Here is an 18323-nt window from a genome sequence, read left to right on the forward strand (position 1 = left end):
AAGGAAACCTCTTAAAGATTGCTTATTCCTCTCTTTTTGGAGGTTAATCAAGGGCAAGAACATGTCCTCAACCCTGCCTCATGTCCCAATCGTGGAATGCTTAGCACCAATTACCCACTGAGTTTGGATCATCACAAGGAATTAAAAGAAGCACTGGGGGGCAGCTGGCTGGCTCAGTTGATAGAGCATGCAACTCTTGATCTCCAGGTCGTGAGTTTGAGCCCCACATTTGGCATGGAGCCTACTAGGAAAAAAAATACTTCAGAATGCCATGAAGACAAGGTAGTCCCTAGTACTTGGCATCATTTAGGCAAGATGAAATGTGGCTGCTCGATGTGCACTAAAAATAACAATTCACATTTGAAGAGCAGCAGATGCCCCATGTCATTTTTTTTTTTTATTTCGGTAGGAAATTATGCCTTTTTATGCCCCCTCACCCAAATCCATCTGGAAACACTACTTACTGCAAGGGTCACCACGGCAGGAACTGAGAAAGAAAGCACTTATTATGGGCTAAAATATACTTTAATTGTAAATATAGCAATTTGGGACTGAAATACAAATGTACGGAGAGGCTGTCTGGATATAGGTCTTGGTTTAATAATTCAGATCATTCCAAAGAACTTGAGATTCTGTGGGTACAGTGGTGAGAAAGTTCTATAGTCAAATAAATTTAGCAAAAACTTAATAAGACAAACACATAAACAAATAAAAACCACAACACGCTTTGCTATTAAAGTGCTCTCAGAGATGCACATTATACATTAGAGCATTAAAGGCTATGGGAAGTCCTGCAGTAAAGATGCCTATTTACCTTTGTTTATCCCAGTGTTTTCCAGATAGATTTGCTCCCCCCCCCCATAAAAACATTTGTGAAAATTCTGGATGAGTACATGCTGGGCAATATTGCCTTAGATAATTATCTCAGGGATGGTTGGTCATTTACATAGAATAATGTAAAAGACAAAGTAATAATTAATGCCCTGGTTTCTATTCTCATGTGTGGCAATACTGGTTTGACAAAAGCAAAAATAATAACTGTGGTTGGGGAGAGTAATATCCTCAAGATGGCAGCTTAGGTCATTCCTGACTTTGCTCCCCTCACCTGAAAAACAAATAAATCTATTTAAGAACAAGACACCATTGAGAGAATCCTAGAACACAGGGGCAAGGTTGAAGCAACCGTCTGCAACTCAAAGACCGAGATAGAGTGTATTATAAGGGTAAGAGAAATGGCTTCATGTTGACCACATTGCCACTCCCCCAGGACAGTGCAGTACTGAGCTGCCTGTTCATCCAGTGAGAAAGAGAATTCAGGGAGGAGAACCAGCCTACCCTAGCAATGTGGGTCACTTTGTGGGAGCCCTTACTCTGACCTTGCACCAGGAGGACTGCAGGGTAATCTGCAGGGTGCAGCCACTAGGAATCTGACTGCAGTGGAAAAGGAGGCATGGTTTGCAACAAGCAGCACAAAGATCTTGGGATACTGAGTTCATACCTGGAGTGTCCAAGTAGTAATCTTAACCAATGGCTTTTGCTTATCTACAGAATCAGGTTAGGGGTGCATGCAGCAGGGTGCATATCTGGGTGATTCAGATCCCCAGACACAAAGTTTTGCCAGCCCTAGAGCCTGGTTTGTCCATACCCAGGCAAGGTGCTGAGTCATAGCCCCATCCACTGTGAAAAGTATCTTCCTGCCCCATCTGAACAGAAGGGTTGGTGACAACTCCTGGAAGCTGTGTGTCCCACTTGAGCTGAGAGAAGGACATACAGAGCCAATAGTTTGCAGTGGCCCTGTTTGGTCAGGAAACTTGGGGTATAGGTCAGCTCAGGTTAAGACAACAAATAGCTTTAGCAGTTTTAGAGTTGCTTCTCCTGCTGTGCCTGGGCAGGGAATCTAATTCCTAGCCCCACTCATCACTGAAACAGCCTTCAGTCTGTCCAACCAGAGAACATAACCAGAACACACGGGAAGCTGTAAAACCCACTCAGCAGCCCTAGATACCATGGCACTTGAACAGAGAGCACAGCTCATGGCTTCTCCTCTCTGAGAGCAAAACTGGTGGACCTACCTGATCAGAAAATTTAGTACACATTCAGGCCTGATTTGGGCCTCCAAATGAGCTGTACAGGTCTTGGGCCCTGGCCTGCTGACTTTCCAGTGCAGGAAAGTTAAATCATGACTTCATCTAGTACTGAATATAGTACCCTACTGAATATAGTACCCAGTCCTATCTATCTCCTAAACCCAATCAGAGAATTCAGGCAGCTGTGAAACCCATCCTTGGGTAGGGGAAAAAGTCAGCAGTCTTATCCACCTGTCCTCAGCCAGTAGTACACCCCCATCCATATTCTCAGAGCTCAAATAGTTGCCTCACCCCAAAATACACCATAACAGCAGGCCCTACCTACCCAAAGACATTACCAGCAGACACACCCAGAAAACCAAACTGAGCTGACTGGTGAAGAACTGTCTCTGCCAAAGTGAATCTATAAAGTCTAGAAGTGGAGCCCCATTACTCAAATACACAGACACCAACCTAAAGAATCAAGGATAATAAAAAAAAATCACATCAATATGACACCACCAAAGAAAACTAAAAAAGCTCCAAAAACTGACCCTAAAGAAATGTAGATCTGTGAACTGTCAAAAAATTCGGAATAATATTCTTAAAGAAGTTTAGTAACCTAAAAGAAAACACAGACAATGAAATGAAATTAGGAAAACAATGCATGAATAAAATGAGAATTTTGACAAGGAAATAGCAAAAAAAAGAACAGCAATCCCAGAGTTGAAAAATACAATACAATAACTGAACTGAAGAATTAAATAGAGAGTTTCAAAAGTAGACTTGATCATGAAAAAGAAAAAATTAACAACTGGCAAGATGAAGACATTGGAAATTACCCAGTGAAAGGAACAAAAAGAAAAAAGAATGAAAAAGAGTGAATAAATCTTATTGGGATTATGGCACACAATGAAAAGAAACAATATTAGCATTATTGGAATTCCAGAAAAAGAAGAGAAAGAAAGATACAAAAAGTATATTTAAAGAAATAATGGCTGAAAACTTTCTGAGCCTGGGGAGAGAAATGGACATGCAGATTCATGAATCCCAAAGAATCCCATATAGATTGAACCTGAATAGGGCTACACTGAGACACATTATAATTAAATTATCAAAAGTCAAAAATAAACAATTTTGATATCAGCAAGAGAAAGGAGAGAAATTACACATAAGGGAACCCCCATAAGACAATCAAAAGATTTCTCAACAGAAACTTTTCAGATAAGGACAGAATGACAGGATGGATGACATATTCAAAATATTGAAAAGAAAATACCCGTCAACCAAGAATTCTATACCAAGAAAGTCTGTCCTTCATAAACAAAGGAAGGATAGAGACTTTCCAAAACAAACAAAAGCTGAGGAAGTTTATTACTACTATATCTGTCTTCTAAGAAATTCTAAAGGGAATTTGGAGAAGGGAAGTAAAAGAACCCTAGTTAACATCATGAAAACATAGTATAAATCTCATTGTAATAGTAAATATGTAGTCATAACTAGATTTTGCAATATGGTAATAGTGATGAATAACTTACAACTCTAATTTAAAAGTTAAAAACTGTAGGGGCACCTAGGTGGCTCAGTCAGTTAAGTGTCCAACTTCGACTTAGGTCATGATCTCACGGCTCATGAGTTTGAGTCCCACATTAGGCTCTGTGTTGACAGCTCAGAGCTTGGAGCCTGCTTCAGATTCTGTGTCTCCCTCTCTCTTTGCCCTTCCCCTGCTCATGGTCTGTCTCTCAAAAATAAATAAAACATTTAAAAAAGCTAAAAACTCTAGCAAAAATGGTCATAAATACAATAATCTGTTAGTTACACAGTATAAAAAACATGCAAATTACAGAAGAAATAACCTAAAATGTGAGGGGAGAAGTAAAAGTATAACATATATGCATTATATTGAAGTTAAAGTGTTATCAGTTTAACATAGGGTGTTATAAGTTTGAGATATTTTATGTAAACTTTATGGTAACCACAAGGAAAAATCTTGTAGTAATTACACAAAAGAACATGTCAAAGAAGTCAAAGCCTACTGATTCCAAAAGACATCAAAACACAAAAAAGGCATCAGGATAACAAAAGAACAATGGAGCTACAAAAAAACCCATAAAAGAATTAACAAGACGGCAATAGGTAAGTCCTTATCTATCAAAATCAATTTAAATGTAAATGGTTTAAATTCTCCAAAAGAAATAGAATGGCTGCATGGATTAAAAAACCCCAAGATCCAAGAATATGCTGCCTACAAGAGATTCACTTTAGTCTTACAGATACACATAGATAAGAGCAAAGGGATGGAAAAGACATTTCAAACAAATGGCAACAACAACAACAAAGAGCAGGAATAGCCATATTTAAATCAGACAAAATAGACTTTAAAATAGTAGAAAGAGATAAAGAAAGTCATTATACGATAAAGGGGTCAATACATCAAGAAGATATAACAATTATAAATATTTATGCAACCAACATCCAAGCACCTAAATATATAAAGCAAATACACAGCTAAAAGGAGAAATAAAAAGTAATACAATAATAGTAGGAGACTTTCACACCCCACTCTTAATAATGGATGCATCATTCAGAGAATCATAAGAGAATAGCAAAGTTGAACAGCACAATATAGACCAAATGAACGTTCTATCCAACAACAGCACAATACACATTCTTCTCCAGTGAACATGGAACATTTCCTAGGATAGACCTTATGCTAGGCCACAAAACAAGTCTTGGCAAATCCAAGAAGATTGGAATAATATCAAGTATCTTCTCTGGCCACAGTGGCATGAAACTAGAGATCAATAACAAGAGGAAAACTGGAAAATTCATGAGCACATGGAAATTGAACAACAATCTCTTTTTTTTCTTTTTTTTTTCTTTTCTTTTTTTTTTTTCAACGTTTATTTATTTTTGGGACAGAGAGAGACAGAACATGAACGGGCGAGGGGCAGAGAGAGAGGGAGACACAGAATCAGAAACAGGCTCCAGGCTCCGAGCCATCAGCCCAGAGCCCGATGTGGGGCTCGAACTCACAGACCGCGAGATCGTGACCTGGCTGAAGTCGGACGCTTAACCGACTGTGCCACCCAGGCGCCCCGAACAACAATCTCTTAAACAACAAATGGATCAAAGAAGAAATTAAAGGGGAAATAAAAAAAATTCTTTAAACAAAAATGGAAATACAACATACCAGAACTTATGAGATGTAGTAAAAGCAGTCCTAAGAGGGAAGTTTATAGCAATAAATGCCTACATTAAGAAGCAAGAAAGACCCAAAATAAACAACCTAACACTATGCCTTAAGGAACTCAAAAAAGAACAAACTGTGCTCAGAGTTAGAAGAAAAAAATAAAGATTAGTACAGAAATAAATGAAGGAGCCATGATGGTGGAACGGCATGGAAGTTTTATGTGTGTCTTGCATCCATGAAATAGAGCCAGACCAACACTAAACCATCCTAGACACCTAGAAAACTGATTGGAGGATTAACACAACAATCCGCACAACCTGAACCACAGAATTCAGCAGAAAGAGAAAAAAATCATTTTTATTTTCAATTTTTATTAAAAATATTTTCTTTAATTTTTGTTACTATATTTTTTACTTTTGTGTAATTTTTTTAGAACAGAAATAAATGAAATTGAGAACAGAAAAACAATAAAAAAGATTAACCAAGCTAAGAGTTGGTTCTTTGAAAAGATAAACAAAACTGACAACCCCTTAGCTAGACTAAACAAGGAAAAGAGAAAGGACCCAAATCAGTAAAACTATAAATCAAAAAGGAGACATTACAACTGATACCACAGAAATTCAAATGATCATAAGAAGCTACTATAAACAACTATATGCCAAGAAACTGGACAATCTAGAAGAAATGGAAAAAATCTTAAAAATGTACAACTTACCAAGACTTATCAGGAAGAAATAGAGAATCTGAATAGATCAATAACTAGTAAGGGCATTGAATTAGTACTCAAAAGTGTCCCAGTGAAGAGAAACTCAGGCTTCATTGGTGAATTTTACCAAACATTTAAAGAAGAATTAACACCAATACTTCTAAAATTCTTCCGAAAAATTGAAGAGGAGGAAACACAGAAAAACTCATTTTACAAAACCAGCATTATTCGGATACCAAAACAAGAAAACAACTCTACTAGAAATGAAAACTACAGGCCAATATACCTGATGAATATAGATGTAAAAATTCTCAATAAAATGTTAGCAAAATGATTTCAACATTATATTAAAAGGATCACTCACCATGGTCACGTGGGATTTATCCATGGAATACAAGGATGGTTCAATGTACAAAAACCAGTCATTGTGATACATCACATTAATAGAATGAAAGAAAAGAATTATATGATCATCTCAATAGATGCAGAAAAAACATTAGACAAAATTCAACATCCATTCATTATATAAACTCCTAACAAATTAGGCATAGAAGGAACATATCTTAACATTATAGAGACCATATATGGCAAGCCCACAGCTAATGTTACACTCCATGGTGAAAGGATGAAAGCCTTTCCTCTAAGCTCAGGAATAAGACAAGGGTGCCTACTCTCAATCCTATGTAACATACTACTGGAAGTCGTAGATAGATCAATCAGACAAGAAAGAAAATAAAAGGTATTAGAATTGGAAAATAAGAAATAAAATTGTCCCCATTTGCAGACAACATGGATTTATATGTTGAAAATTTGAAAGACTCAAACTAAAAATACTGTGAGATCTAATCAATGAATTCAGTAAAGTTGCATGATAGAAAATTAATATACAAAAATCGATCCAATTTACAATAGCATCAAAAAATGAAAATAATATGGGTAAATATTGAGTAGTAGAATTACTGAATCATATGGAATTTCTATTTTAAATTTTCTGAGGAACCTCTGTTCTGTTTTCCACAGTGTCTATACCAATTTACATTTCCACCAGCAGTGCATGAGGGTTACTTTTTTCTCCACATCCTTGCCAACACTTATTATTTCTTGTCTTTTTGATTCTAACCATTCCTACAAGTGTAAAGTGATACCTCATTTGGTTTTTATTTGCATTTCTCTGATGATGAGTGAGGTTGAATATCTTTCGATATGTCTGTTGGCCATCTATATGTCTTCTTTAGGAAAGTGTCTATTCAGGTCCTCTGCCCAGTTTTCATTTAGATTATTTGTGTGTTTTTGGTGTTGAGTTGTGTAAGTTCTTTATATGTTTTTGAATATTAACGCCTTACCAGATATATCATTTGCAAATATCTTCTCCTGTTCAGTAGGTTGCCTTTATGTTTTTTTGATAGTTTCCTTTGCTGTGCAAAAGATTTTTGTTTTGGTGTAGTCCCATTAGTTTATTTTGCTTTTGTTTCTGAGGAGACATCTAGAAAAATGTTGCTAAGGCTGATATCAAGGAAATTACTGCCTGTTTTCCTCTAGGAGTTTTATGGTTTTATATCTTAGATCTAGGGTATTTACCTAGAGAAAACAAAACCCTTAATTCAAAAAGATATATGAACCTCTCTGTTTATTACAGCCTTATTTACAAAGGCCAAAATATGAAAGCAGCCCAAGTGTCCATTGATAGATGAATGGATAAAGCAGATGTGGTATAGTGGCTCAGTCAGTTAAGCATCTGCCTTAATTTCAGCTCAGGTCGTGATCTCACAGTTTGTGAGATAGATCCTCACATTGGGCTCTGGGCTGATAGTATGGAGCTTGCTCGGGACTCTCTCTGTCCCTCCTGTGCTCCTGCTCTCTCTCTCTCTCTCTCTCAAAATAATAAATAAATAAACATTAAAAAAGAAGATGTGGTATATATAAAAACAAGAATATTACTTAGCTGTAAAAAATTAGATCTTGTGAAAGTAAAGGGATGGAGAAGCATTCATCATGCAAATAGATGTGCAAAGAAAGCCAGGATAGCAATATTTATATCAGACAAAATAGACTTTAAAACAAAGACTATAACAAGAGACAAAGAAGGACACTGTATAATCATTAAGGGGACAACCCAACAAGAAAATATAACAATGGTAAATATTTACGCACCCAGCATAGAAGTACCCAAATACTTAAAGCAGTTATTAACAAACATAAAGGAAGTAATTGGTAGTAATACAATTATAGTGGGAGACTTTTAACATCCCACTTACATCAACAGATCATCCAAGCAGAAAATGAACAGAGAAACAGTGGCTTTGAATGACACATTGAACCAGATGGATTTGACAGATATATTCAGAACATTCCATTCTAAAACAGTAGACTACACATTCTCTTCAAGTGCATATGGAACATTTTCTGGAGCAGATCACATATTAGGCCACAAAATAAGTCTCAACAAATTAAAAAAGATCAAAGTCATTTCAGGCATCTTTTCTGACACGACACTATGAAACTGGAAATCAACCACCAGAAAAAATCTGGAAAGAGCACAAATACATAGAAGTTAAATAACGTGCTGCTAAACAATGAATGGGTCAACAAAGAAATAAAAAAGGAAATAAAAAATATATGGAGACAAAGGAAAACATCTTTGGGATGCAGCAAATGGTTCTAAAAGGGAAGTTTATAGCAATACAGGCCTACTTCAAAAAACAAGAAAAATATCAAATAAACAACCTAACCTTATATGTAAAGGATCTTGAAAGAGTACAACAAACAAAACCCAAAACCAGTAGAAGGAAGAAAATAATAAACATTAGAGCAGAAACAAAATAGAAACTAAAAACCATATAACAGATCAACAAAACCAGGAACTGGGTCTTTGAACAGATAAACAAAATTGATAAACCTTAGCCAGACTTATCAAAAAAAGAGAGTAGACACAAATAAACAAAATTGGAAATGAAAGAGGAGACATAACAACCCAAATCACAGAAATACAAAGGATTATAAGAGCATATTATGAAAAATTATATGCCAACAAACTGGACAACCTAGAAAAAATGGATAAATTTCTAGAAACATATAACCTCCTAAAATCGAAGCAGAAAGAAATAGAAAACTTGAACAGAACAATTACCAGCTATGAATTAAGTCAGTAATCAAAACACTCCCAACAAATGAAAGTCAAGGACCAGATGGCTTTACGAGAAAATTCTGCCAAACATTTTAAGAAGAGTTAATACCTATTTTTCCCAAATTATTAGAAAAAATAGAAAAGGATGGAAAACTTCCGAATTCATTCTATGAGGCCCACATTTACCCCAATACTAAAATCAGATAAAGATACTACAAAAAAAAAGGGAACTACAGGCTAATATCTCTAATAAACATAGATGCAAAAATCCTCAGCAAAATGCTAGCAAACCAAATCCAATAATGCATTAAAAAAATCATTCACCATGATCAAGTGGGATTTATTCCCAGGATGTGAAGTTGGTTCAATATTTGCAAATCAATCAATGTAATACATCACATCAACAAGAGAAAGGATAAAAACCATATGATCATCTCAATAGATGCAGAAAAAGCATTTGACAAAGTACAGCATCCATTCATGATAAAAAACCCTCAACAAAATAGGTATAAGAGAGGTCACGTATGAAACATACAAAGACCATATATAAAAAACCCATAGCTAACATCATACTCAATGGTGAAAAACTGAAAGCTTTCCCCTTAGATCAGGAGCAAGACAATGATGTCCACTCTCACCAATGTTATTCAGCATAGCACTGGAAGTCCTGATACAACAATCATGCAAGTAAAAGGAGTAAAAGGCATCCAAATTGGCAAGGAAGAAGTAAAACTTTCATTACTTGTAGATGACATGATACTATATATAGAAAACCCTAAGGACTCCACCAAAAAAAACTGCTAGAGCTGATGAATGAATTGAGCAAGGTCACAGGATACAAAAATCAATGTACAGAAATCTATTGCATTCTTATATATTAATAATGAAGAAACAGAAAGAGTATTTAAGAGAATAATCTGATTTACAATTGCAGCAAAAATAATAAAATACCTAGGAATAAACTTAACCAAGGAGGTGAAAATCCTGTACTCTGAAAAACCACAAAATATTGGTGAAAGAAACTGAAGACAACACAAACAAATGGAAACATATCCCATGTTCATTAATTGGAAGAACAAATATTGTTAAAATTTCTATCCTACGCCCCAAAATCTACAGATTTAATGCAATCCCAATCTGAGTGCCAACATCATTTTTCACAGAGCTAGAACAAATGATCCTGAAATTTGTACTGAAATAGCCAAAACAATCTTGAAAAAGAGAAAGGATGAGGGAGCATAAGGCAACCTGAGGACAAAGTACAAGCTAGCACCTCCCCTAGGTGGAATACGTGTGATATTCCTCAGACACTCCTGGCTACCCAAGAACAAAGGAAAGGGGTTTAAGTGCTTGCCATGGTGATGTGGGAAACTAAGGCAAATGAAAAATTATTTCCCTTACTGCCTACAGCCCATTGACGAGTCCTTGAAACAGGCAGAATGACCTCCCTCTAGAAGCTCAGCTGCCTCAATGATAACACTTTGCTAAGGGCAAAAGGGAATCTTGGCTTAACATTATGCTGACCCCCTCACCCCAGGATCCTGTTAAGTCTACTTTAACATATAAAAATTCCTGTGGAAACTTACCTTATCTCAACTCCTCCAAGATACATGCTGGTGATCCTACTCCAAGATTGTGGCCCCCTGATATACATCTGAAGGGTTTCATGATTGAAGTTTTGCTAAATGGTAATAAATGGCATTTTCCTAACAACACCTATCCCCTCAAAGTCCTGGGAACCTTGCTTCCAAAATACCTTGAGACTTACTTTATCCCTAACTCCCTCCCAACCTGAAGGTATATAATCAGTTACCCATCACAACCCCAGTGCAGTTCTTTCTGCACATGGGTCCTGTCCCCATGCTTTAATAAAATCACCTTTTGCACCAAAGAATTCTTTCTTGGTTGTCAGCTACAGACCACCTCACCATCACCTGAAAATCCCATCAGAAACAAAACTGGAGGTATCACAAGCCCAGATTTCAAGTTATACTACAAAGCTATAGTAATCAAAACAGGAAGGTACTGGCATAAAAGTGGACACAGAACAATGGAACAGGATAGACAGCCTAGAAATAAACCAATCATTACATGTTCAATTAAACTTCAACAAAGGAGGCACACATATGCAATGGGAAAAAGTCTTTTTATCAAATGGTGTTGGGAAAACTGGAAAGCTAAATGCAAAAGAATGAAACTGGACCACTTTCTTACACCATACACAAAAATAAACTAAAAATGGATTCAAGACCTAAATTTGAGACCTGGAACCATAAAAATTGTATAAGAGAACACAGGCAGTAATTTAGCTGACATTGGCCATAGCAATATTTTTCTAGCTACGTCTTATGAAGCAAGGGAAATAAAAACAAAAATAAACACATGGGACTACATCAAAGTAAAAAGCTCTTGCACAGTGAAGCAAATAAAACTAATAAACAAAAATCGACAAAACTAAAAGTCAACCTACTGAATGGGAGAAGATATTTGGAAATGACATATCCATTAAAGGGTTAGTATCTGAAATATATAAAGAACTGATACAACTCGATAAGGTCCCAATAGTTCATTTTTACTTTTGTTTTCCTTGCCTACAGAGACATGTCAACTAAGAAGTTGCTGTGGCCAAGGTCAAAAAGGTTGTTACATATTTTCTTCTCTAGGATTTTGTTGGCTTCCTGTCTTACATTTAGGTCTTTCATCCATTTTGATTTTATTTTTGTGTATGGTGTAAGAAAGTGGTCCAGGTTTGTTCTTCTGCATGTCACTGTCCAGTTTTCCCAACATCATTTGCTGAAGAGACTGTCTTTTTCCATGGATATTCTTTCCTGCTTTGTCAAAGATTAGTTGGCTATACATTTGTGGGCCCATTTCTAGGTTTTTCTATCTGTTCCATTGATCTGTGTGTCTGTTTTTGTGCCAGTACCATACTGTCTTGATGATTACAGTTTTGTAATACAGCTTAAGTCTGGAATTGTGATGCTTCCAGCTTTGGTTTTCTTTTTCAAGATTCTTTGGCTATTTGGAATCTTTTATGGCTCCAGACAAATTTTAGAATTGTTTGTTCTAGCTCCGTGAAGAATACTGGTGTTATTTTGATAGGGATTGCATTGAATGTATAGATTGCTTTGGATTGTAGTGACATTTTAACAATATTTGTTCTTCCATTTCTTGAGTGTGGAATGTTTTTCCATGTCTTTGTGTCTTCTTCAATTTCTTTCATATGCTTTCTAAAGTTTTCCGTGTACATATCTTTTACCTCTTTGGTTAGGTTTATTCCTAGGCATTTTATGGTTTTTAGTGCAATTGTAAATGTGATTGATTCCTTGATTTCTCTTTCTGCTGCTTCATTATTGGTGTATAGAAATGCAACCGATTTCTGTACATTGGTTTTATATCCTGAGACTTTGCTGAATTAATGTGTCAGTTCTAGCAGGGTTTTTTTGGTGGAGTTTTTTTGGTTTTCCACATAGAGTATCATGTCATCTGCGAAGAGTGGAAGTTTGACTTCCTCCTTGCCTATTTGGATGCCTTTTACTTTTGTTGTCTGATTGCTGAGGCTAGGACTTCCAACACTATATTGAATAACAGTGGTGAGAGTGGACGTCCTTGTCGTGTTCCTGACCTTAGAGGGAAAGCTCTCAGGTTTTCTCCATTGAAATGCTATTAGCTGTGGGTCTTCTGTGTATGGCATTTATGATCTTGAGGTATGTTCCTTCTATCTCTACTTTCTTGAGGGTTTTAATTAAGAAAGATGCTGTCTTTCGTCCAATGCTTTTTCTGCATCTATTGAGAGGATCATGTGGTTCTTATACTTTGTTTTATTAATGTGATGTTTCACATTGATATAATCGATAATAATATGGAATATTATTTATCCTTAAGAAGAAAGAAATCTTGCCATTTACAACAACATTGATGAAGCTAGAAAGTATTATGCTAAGTGAAATAAGCCCACTCAGAGAACGACAAATACCTTATGATTTCACTCATATGTGGAACTTAAGAAATAAAACAAACTAACAAAGGAAAATAAAAGGAGACAAACCAAGAAACAGACTCATAACTATAGAAAACAAAATAATGGTTATCAGAGGGGTGGTGAGTGGTGGGATAGGTGAAAAAGGTGATTTAAAGAGTACACATATCATGACAAAAAATAAAGGAGAGATGTACAGAATTAAAAAAAATTATATCTTGCCATTTGCAACAACATGGATGGTCATAGAGAGTGTTATGGTAAGTGAAATAAGTCAGACAGAAAAAGACAAATACCAAATCATTTCACTTATATGTCGAGTCTAAAAAACATGAATAAACAATCAAAAAGCAGAAACAAACCCACAAACATATAGAACAAACTTACGGTGGCTAGAGAGGAGAGGGCTGGGCATGGGAAAATGGGTGAAGGGGAGTGGAAGAAACAGGTTTTTAGTTATGGAATGAATAAGTCAGGGGAATAAAAGGCACAGCATAGAGAATATAGGCAATGGTATTGTAATAGTGTTGAATGGTGACAGATGGTAGTTACATTTGTGGTGAGTATAGCATAGTGAACAGATGTGTCAAATAGCTATGTTGTATACCTGAGACTAATGTAACATTGTATGTCAACTATACTTCAATAAAAAATAAACAATCAAAATACTTAGAAAAGATTTATCTAAGGATATGAAAGACCTTTTGCTGAAAACAAGACACTGATGAAATAAATTGAAGAAGACACAATACATGGAAAGGCATCCTGTGTTGATGGATTGGAAGAATTAATATTTTAAAAATGTCAATACTACCAAAAGCCATCTGTATATTCAATACAATCCATATCAAGATTCCAATGGCATTTTTTTTTACAGAAGTTTGAAAAAACACTCCTAAGAATTATTTAGAACCACAAAAGACTCTGAATAGCCGAAGAAATCCTGAGAAACAACAAAGCAGGAGGCATCACACTCCCTGATTTCAAGCTATACAATATAGATATGGTCATTAAATAGTATGGTACTGGCATAAAAATAGACAAATAGACCAATAGAACAGAATTGGAAGCCTAGAAATAAACTTAAGCATATACAGTCAACTAATATTTGACAAAAGACCCAAGAATACTCAATGGAGAAGAGTGTCTTTATTAAATAGTGCTGAGATAATTGGATATTCACATGTAAAAAAAATGAAACTTGTCCGATATCTTATACCACTCACAAAAATCAACTCAAAATAGATTAATGACTTAAATGTAAGACCTGAAACCATGAAATTCCTGGAAGAAAATATAGGAATTATGTCATGTTGTTTTCTGACCTTCCGAGGTAGAGGAGAAACATGTTAAAGAAAGAGTGGAGGAAATATTGTTTTTCCATGTGTAACAGCACTTAGAGGGTAAAGAAAAGTCTGTCATTTGTTATTTTATTTGAGTCTCATAGAACCCGTGTCAGGAGGCAGGACAAGGGTTAGTACATTCGAATTCCCATGTGAGTAAAAAATCAAAATAGGTCAATTGTCTCGCTTAAGGTCCACAGTTAGTAACAGGCCTAGGACTAGAACCCAAATGTGCTTCTTATTTTGTTTGTCACCTCCAACACAGATATCCTTTGTTTATTCTCTGTCCTGCTCTGTGCCTTGAGGGTTTAACTCTAGCAGAACATATAACCTACATCTTTTGCTAGCTGTTTTCCAGTTGAGATCAGCCAATGGGAGTTTCCTGCAGAATACTGAATGATAGGAAGAGATAAAGCTCACTACATAACTTCTCTGCTTTTTCTCAGCTTTGGGGCCATTTCCTTAGTGCCATAACCCTAGCTTCTGCCAGGTAGCTACTTTTCACTATTTCCTCTTCTTATTCCTTCACCTTTAGGAGTGGCAATGGGGTCCTGGTGTTGCTAAGTCTCTGGGTGCTTCACCAACCCTTTGTTTATTCCTTTTATTAGAATCTCTTGGAACATCTGGGGTCAATTCTGTTTCCTGCTGAGACCTTGACTGATACAGTATGCCTTGTCAACTCAACATCTACTGCTTTTCCCAACAACCTTCTGCCTCAGAAATGTTGGAGCAGGGATTACAATTGTTTTCCAAAGCAATGTTTGTCTTCTCTAAAGTTGATAGAAGTGGACACAGAAACTGAATACGCATAAGAAAAAATGCTGTTGAACTGCTTCATCTGATCTTAGAACCAGTTTTGCCAGGAAGCCTTTTTTTAAATTGCGGTAAAATACATATAACATAAAATTTACCATCTTAACCATTTTTAGGTATACAGTTCAGTAATGTTAAGTGCATTCCCAATGTTGTGCAACCAATCTCCAGAGCCCTTTTCAATGCTGAAACTCTGTACCCATTAAACAACTCCCATTCTACCCACCCAGCCCCCGGAAACCATCATTCTACTTTCTCTCTCCATGAATTTGAGATACCTACCCTAGGTACCTCATAGAAGTGAAATCATACCGTATATGTCCTTGTCGTCTGGCTCATATCACTTAGCATAATGTCCTCAAGGTTCTCCTATGTTGTGTGTGTCAGAATTTCCTTCCTTTTTTAAGGTAAATAATATTCCATTGGATATGTATATCACATTTTGTTTCCCCATTCCTCTGTTGATGAACATTTGGGTTGTTTCCACCTTTTGGCTCTTATGAATAATGCCGTTATGAACATGGATGAACAAATTTCTCTTTGATACCCTGCTTTCAATCCCATTGGGTATATACCTAAAAGTGGAATTGCCAGGTCACATGGTAATTTTATTTTTAATTTTTAGAAAAACCTAATATTTTTTTCCATAGTGGTTGCAACAATCCTACCAACGGTGCACAAGGATACCAATTTCTCCACATTCTCTCTAACATTTGTTATTCATTTATTTTTTTGATAGGAGCCATCCTGTGGCTTTAATTAGCATTTATCCAATAATTAGTCACATTGAGCATCTTTTCATGTGTTTGTTGACAATTTGTATATTTTTAGAAAATTGTCTATTCAAGTTCTTAGCACATTTTTTAATTGAACTGTTTTTGTTATTGAGTTATAGTTCCTTATTCTGTATAGTAATCCCTTATCAAAGATATGATTTATAAATATTTTCTTCCATTCTACAGGTTGCCTTTTTACTGTGTTCATTGTGCATTTGATGGACACAAGTTTGAAATTTTGGCGTCCAATGTATTTTAGTTAATTATTTATTTTACTTTTGTTGCCTGTGCTTTTGGTGCCAAATCCATGTCATGAAGTTTTTCGCGTTTCCTTCTAGGGCTCTATAGTTTTAGTGCTTACATTTATGTCTTTGATTCATTTTGAGTTAATTTTTGTATGTAGCGTGAAGTAAGGTTCGGACTTAAAGTTGTTACATGTTGATAACCAGTTTTCCCAGTATCACTTGTTAAAACGACTGTCCTTTCTCCATCGAGTGGTCTTGACAGCCTTGTGAAAAATCATTTGAGCATATATATGGTTTCTTTCTGGACTCTTAGTCTATTCAGTTGGTTTGTGTCTGTCTTTACGTGCCAGGGAACATTTATGGAGAGCTCCGAATAATTTCATTTTGTATAGTAGTGGCTCCCCTCACCCACTGAAGTATGGTGCTGTGAGGTAGGGTAGTAGTAACACAGTCACGGGAGGAATCAGACGGAAATATCAGGCAATGTTAAGAAAACCTGTTGGCAAATGGTAACATTAACATTAGTGTACCCAAGTAGGAAGCAGTCTAACTGGAGAAATGGAAACACTTTACAAATGAGCTCACTCATGAGTACAAATCCTGCAGTGGTTCAATTCCAGAAGCTGACATTTAAAACAGCTTTGGGAACTTGGTTTGAGTTTTCCTGTAGGAAGAAGGTATATGTGGTGCCTTCTTTCTAAAGCCAAATCATAAAAGACTATTTAGCCCAGAATATGTTTGGAATAGTGGCTATTGGTAATAAAAAATATGGTAGGCTGGAATACCAACTTATTCTTTGAAAGACAATGAGTGGAGGTTGTAATTTGTTTGACGTATTTTAGAAGCTAGCCCTGAAATAAAAACAAACTGAGTTTGAGAATCAAAGAGGAGAATGGTGAAGACTTGCAGAGTCTGAAGGGACTTTCCCAAACTGTGGAGCAGAGTAGTAGGGGAAGGATTTTGAGGTCAGATAATCTAAGTCTGCTACTTTCTGATTGTATGACTTAGATTCTTTGAGCTGCAGTTTCCTCATCTATAAAATGGTGATCGCAGTACTTATATTTTCAAGATTGTAGTGAGGATTAATGAAATTCTGTATGGTTAGCACCTGTCACAGCACCTACTATAGGAAGTGCTTAGCAAATGCTGTTTACTTACATTTAAAGGGCTTTAGAGGTTAATGACACTAGTTCTGATGTTGGTGTATCAATAGCACCAAACCTACAATCTGGTATTTAAAGTTAATAGAGGAATGAGTAGCTAGAGCCATACGGGGGAATGGTAATGAGTTTTTTTCTGGTATGACAGATCAAGAGCTGGCCTGGACCAGGAGATATAGGAAGAGGGTGGAAGAAAGTGTGTGTGTACATGAAACGATTTCCTGGTGTGATTAACTAAGTGGAGGAAAACGGGGAGCGTTGCAAGGGCATATCTTCCTTGATGTTGGAGAAAGGATATGGCACCAGGTATTGGTTTTCCCGTACATGAGAGTACTTAATGTACTTAAAACTGTTTTTAAGTAACTCATTAGCTTAGATGTGTCAAATGAGCTCACATATATCTAACTTACATGTATAATAGTTGTAGTCATTATAGTTTTACACAAATCTTAATAAAGCCGACCTGGCGGGGCACCTAGGGGGCTCAGTCAGTTAAGCGTCTGACTCTGGATTTCAGCTCAGGTCATGATTTCACTATTGTGAGATTGAGCCCTGTATCGGGCTCTGTGCTGACAGGGCAAGGCTGCTTGAGATTCTCTCTCTCGGTCTCTCTCTGCCCCTCTCCCGCTCATGCTCACCCACTCTCTCTCAAAATAAATAAATAAACTAAAAAAAAAAAAGCAGCCCTGGTCAGGCTGCTATGTGGTAATACTTTGAGAGTCACCAGTTTAGGTGGATACTTGCACTTAAAAAGGGTGATAGGTTCCACATTCTTCAAATTTCGTCTTTTTATTCATTTATTGGAATGTTCAACTGATCTAAACTGGGTGAGGTTTGACTGTGGTACAAAACTACCAACAGCTTGAAGTGCTGTAGGACTATGAAGTAATTAGGGTAGGGTAGAAGAATATGGGAAAT

General features: G+C 36.3%; 1 protein-coding gene across 1 annotated transcript in view; it reads right to left on the reverse strand.

Annotated features, from left to right (window-relative positions):
• TRPC5 (transient receptor potential cation channel subfamily C member 5) overlaps window positions 1-18323 on the reverse strand; it is a 266623-nt gene that overhangs the window by 216607 nt on the left and 31693 nt on the right. The gene's annotated exons all lie outside the window — the stretch shown is intronic.

The sequence above is a fragment of the Felis catus genome, chromosome X, assembly GCF_018350175.1.
Source record: "Felis catus isolate Fca126 chromosome X, F.catus_Fca126_mat1.0, whole genome shotgun sequence".
Lineage (NCBI taxonomy): Eukaryota > Metazoa > Chordata > Mammalia > Carnivora > Felidae > Felis > Felis catus.